Below are 5,000 nucleotides of genomic sequence, written 5' to 3'. Positions count from 1 at the left end.
TCATGCAACGGCCACTTTGTTACATCTCAACTGACTTTAATCCGCTCGCTGCTCGGAACCCTAACGGGATTATAAATACACTTTGAAAAGCGGCGTCCCCCTTTTCTTTTCATTGAACATCCGAGCTGTGCAGCGCGGCGGACACTCAAACAAACTGAGACGTGAGGAGGAGGAGGAGGAGGATGATGATGATGATGATGATGATGATGAAGAGAGAAAAACTTGTTTTTCCGAGTTGTAACTTAGTTAGAAAAATAATTTTTAAAAAAAGAAAACAAAAGTACAAAAAGAATTCATTAAATAAATGTCAGCGTCCTGTTTTTTCCCCCTTCGCCCTCCCGTATGAATATTCACCGACGCTTTTATTTCAAAAAGTCTTCCTGCCTCTCTGCCGGGTGTCCTAGTTGTACCTGCGACAACACACACACACACACACACACACACACACACACACACACGTTTAAAACATACTTTTTTCAGAGCAGCGACTGCTTCGGAGCCAAGTTGGCCTCGCTACAAAGAGAAACCCCCCCGCTCAACACCCGAGTAATGACACAGATATATCGGGGGGGCGGGACCCCACGCAGAAACTCTGAGAGGCGGGAAGATAAGGGACTGGACTGGGAACGGTGGGAGGATGAAAGAAAGGATACACACACACACAAATACACACGAAGGGTATGTGTGGGGACACGCATACTAAATGTCCTGTTAAAGCACACACACACACACACACACACACACACACAGAGACACACACAGAGACACACACAGAGACACACACACACACACAGTCAAATGGTACGTGTGGGGACACACACACACACACACACACACACACATACACACACACACACACAGAGACACACACATAGAGACACACACACACACACACACACACGCAGTCAAATGGTACATGTGTGGACACACACACGCACACACACACACACATACACAGTCAAATGTACGTGTGGGAACACACACACACACACACACACACTCAAATGTACGTGTGAGAACACACACACACATATACACAGTCAAATGGTACGTGTGTGGACACACACACACACACACACACACAAACACAGTCAAATGTACGTGTGGGAACACACACACACACACACACACACACACACACAGAGACACACACACACACACACTTTGGTGTCATGCAAAATTCACCTCCTGAAGTTAAGACGTTTGTGGCGACAAATGGCAGAAAAGCGACAGAGAGGGAAATCCTGCCAGCTCCTCTGTTTGTTTCGGCTCATTATGGAAATTAGGAAACTTTGACTGTGACACAAAACGTGCAGCGGGGACCAGGGTTATTATAGTAAAGTAAAACTTAAATATTAGCGTATATATAAACTTTGAAGGACAACATGAGGGTTACAGACTTTTACTTAAGTAACATTTTCACTGCAGGACGTTAAGTTGTAACGGAGTATTTTTCACAGTGTGGTATCAGTACTTTTACTTCTGTGTGTGACATTTCGGGCGCTGCTTTTGGACGTTTTATAATCGCTTCAATTCGACAGACAAACAACGTTTTTGTTACTTGTTTTTTATACTTTTTTCCCCCGAATTTGTTCGATCTATAAACGATCTGACGGAAAACAGTAACTGTGAAATATAAAGTCTACTTGTTGTTGCGTTGGCGGGTTATAAAACACAACAGGACGTCACACAAATGTGCCGTTTCATTAACTTTTACTGCCTATGTTCCCACATTTCCTTTTTCATAAATTTGTATCAGATTTTATCCCCCTAACCCCTAACCCTAAAAAATGTTGTGGGAGGATAGGGCTTAAATTGAAGGGAAATGTAGGAACATTAGATCTCATTTTGAAATTGTCCTAGAAATGTGAGAACATAGGGCCTAATTTTCAGTGAAAATAAATTCTTAGAAATGTGGGACCATTGGGCTGTGGGGACATAGGGCTGTGGGGACATAGGGCTGTGGGACCATATGGCTGTGGGAACATAGGACAGTGGGAACATAGGGCTGTGGGACCATTGGGCTGTGGGACCATTGGGCTGTGGGAACATAGGGCTGTGGGGACATAGGGCTGTGGGCACATAGGACAGTGGGAACATAGGACAGTGGAAACATAGGGCTGTGGGAACATAGGGCTGGGGGACATAGGACAGTGGGAACATAGGACAGTGGAAACATAGGGCTGTGGGAACATAGGGCTGGGGGACATAGGGCTGTGGGGACATAGGACAGTGGGAACATAGGACAGTGGGAACATAGGGCTGTGGGGACATAGGACAGTGGGAACATAGGACAGTGGAAACATAGGGCTGTGGGAACATAGGGCTGGGGGACATAGGGCTGGGGGACATAGGGCTGTGGGGACATAGGGCTGTGGGGACATAGGGCTGTGGGGACATAGGGCTGTGGGGACATAGGGCTGACCCCAGAATGGGGGAGGTAAGTTTTGCTGTTGCTGCAGGGAAACTGTGTGATCCTGTTGTGTCGCTCGGAGCCTCTCTTTGTTTTGGGATTACACGTTTTCATCCTCATCACTTCTCCGCCTGCTTCACATTTGTCACTTGCAGCGGGATATTTAGGATCTGAAGCCGCCCAGCTTCATCAGGAATTAAACTTTAATCTGTCGGTTTTTGAGAGCGGGACTGGAGAGACTCTGGCCGCGGCGCCCGGACGTCTTCCTGCCTGAATAAAGCCGTCACTTTCTCTGTCGGCGACTGAATGCAGAAACGCCACAGTCAGCCGTCCTGTCTGTGATGCTAAGCTAAGCTAGCCGCGCCATTGAAAACGAATGACAGGAGAGTCAACAACTGAAGAAAGAGAGCGTTAGAGATGTAATGGCTCCCACTGGAACACAGGGAGGAGCAGACATGTCTACTTACATTTTCTTTGATATCTTGGTGTGATCGAGGCTCATGGGTGTAGATTTTGGGAAGGGGGGGGGGGGCTCCCTGCAGAGAGCCATAGGCGTAAATTTCAACAACCCCCCCCCCATAATCCAAACAGGGGGTCTTTTTCTGAAGTTTTTGTGGCATTTTTTTTGACGTTTTTGTTGCCTTTTTAAATTATTTTTTTTTGACAATTTCTTGTTTTTGTCGCCTTTTGGGAGTTTTTTTTTGTCAACTTTTTTTTCTCACGTTATGGCTCCATAGCAGACGTTTTGGTAAAAATAGGCTAACGATTGTGTCATAACCACGCAAATTACTGTCGCACAGTAGAGGAATTACCGTATAGTACAGGAGAAGCTCTCAGGCAGTTTGGACTTCCATTAGCTGTTTAAGTTGGAAGACTCGACAGGGTTTTCCATAGTAACAAGGGTCTAGAGCTGGGCAATATATCGATATTCTATCGATATCGTGATATGAGACTAGATTTCGTCTTAGATTTTGGATATCGTAATATCGTGAAATGACAAAAGTGGTGTCTTTTTCTGGTTTTAAAGGCTGCATTACAGTAAAGTGATGTACTTTTCTGAACTTACAATGCAGTCTCACGGCAGTTTGTTTAAATGTCACGTTATTCTTTATCTATTGATACGTGTTCACAGAGACGTTTTTCTCGTTTTTTACGTGTCACGTTATTTTCTTGGGGAAAGGACGGCGGGAGGCGGCCGGGAAACGGCCGAAAAGGACGCTCCGTAAGCCAGGAGGCGGCCCGCTGGGGACACGCCACAATAACGGGATGGCGGAGGTTGGGTTTAGGAAAAACCTTACGGGGAAAGGGCGCCTTACACGCCGGGAGACGGCCACGGGGGACGGGGGACGCGCCACAATAACACGCGGGACGCGATCCCCGCTCGCCCGGGTGAAAGTCCTGTGTTGTGGTTGGCCACCACGTACAAAACGAGAAAAACGTCTCCGTGTACACGTATCAATAGATTAAAATAACGTCACATTTACACAAACTGCCGTGAGACCGGGCTGGAACTTAGCAGACTGTTCTAGCTGTTATATTATTTGCCTTTACCACACTTAGACATTATGTCCACATTACTGGGGATTATTTATCTAAAATCTAAGTGTGAAGATATTTTGTTAAAGCACCAATTGTCAACCCTAGAATATCGCCCCAATATCAATATTGAGGTATTTGGTCAAGAATATCATGATATCTGATTTTCTCCATATCGCCCAGCCCTACAAGGGTCTCATTTATTTTGGATTAATCGACAGTGTTTTCCAAAGTTCCATATTGGCATGCACCTTAGCTCATACCTGTCAAGTTTTGGATTTGAAAATAAGGGAAATTTTCCCGGCGCTGACCGCGAGCACCCCAACCAAGCTCCAGTATCCCTTACATTTTAAGACAGGTGTACAAGAAAGCTAAAATCACCACTTGATGCAGAATGCTGAAAACATAAACAATTTATAACATTGCTTGTCTTTACATTTACATTTTATTTTCATTCCACACATTCTTTTCATTTTATATTGCTTTTCTTTTACAGTTTTTCTTTTCATTTCACATAACTTTAATTTACTCTTTGAGTGAGTTAATGTACAAATTTGTTGCAGACTTTGCATTCTTTAAGACGGAAGGAGTGTATTTGTGGGCTGGGCCAGAGTGGTTAATTTTACATGAGAGTAGAGCGCACTAACCTCGCGACAACTGCCACCTACAGTACCTGTAGTCATAGACATGTATATCTATATATGTCTATGCCTGTAGCAGGCTACTGCAGGTGGCAGTTATTGCGAGGCTAGTGACAGCTCAGATTGGGAATGATTTTTTGTTTTTTTACTCCGCCCGGGCCCGGGGTATTATTATTTTTTATAACGCAGGTTAAAATACGGGAGATTTACGGGAAAATACTAATACGGGAGGACGGCGGGAAAGAAGGGTAAAATACGGGACTTTCCCGGCCAAAACGGGATACTTGACAGGTATGCCTTAGCTACATATAGACCGACTGATAGACCTATCTATGTGAGTCATGCAGGTTTATGAACAATATTTTTTCCTTTGGAGGCTACCTCCATCTGTCCATTATTTGCAGGTGTGG

The 5,000-nt window shown here is 44.9% G+C and overlaps 1 protein-coding gene and 1 long non-coding RNA gene across 2 annotated transcripts in view; one reads left to right on the top strand and one right to left on the bottom strand.

Moving 5' to 3' along the window:
* The window catches only part of LOC118493605, a 5,367-nt gene extending 782 nt beyond the window's left edge, over window positions 1–4,585 (bottom strand). Inside the window, exons 1-2 of the long non-coding RNA XR_004895553.1 lie at window positions 4,532–4,585; window positions 2,701–2,703 (exon numbers count right to left, since the gene is read on the bottom strand). This is a non-coding gene — a long non-coding RNA (uncharacterized LOC118493605). The remainder of the gene's footprint in view (window positions 1–2,700; window positions 2,704–4,531) is intronic.
* Window positions 1–5,000, top strand: part of LOC116064546 (zinc finger protein 239-like) — a 914,372-nt gene that overhangs the window by 418,443 nt on the left and 490,929 nt on the right. The window lies entirely within an intron of this gene.

Source organism: Sander lucioperca, chromosome 17 (genome assembly GCF_008315115.2).
Source record: "Sander lucioperca isolate FBNREF2018 chromosome 17, SLUC_FBN_1.2, whole genome shotgun sequence".
Lineage (NCBI taxonomy): Eukaryota > Metazoa > Chordata > Actinopteri > Perciformes > Percidae > Sander > Sander lucioperca.
Note: the sequence above shows the minus strand (reverse complement) of the source record. Positions and strands in the feature narration are given on the sequence as shown.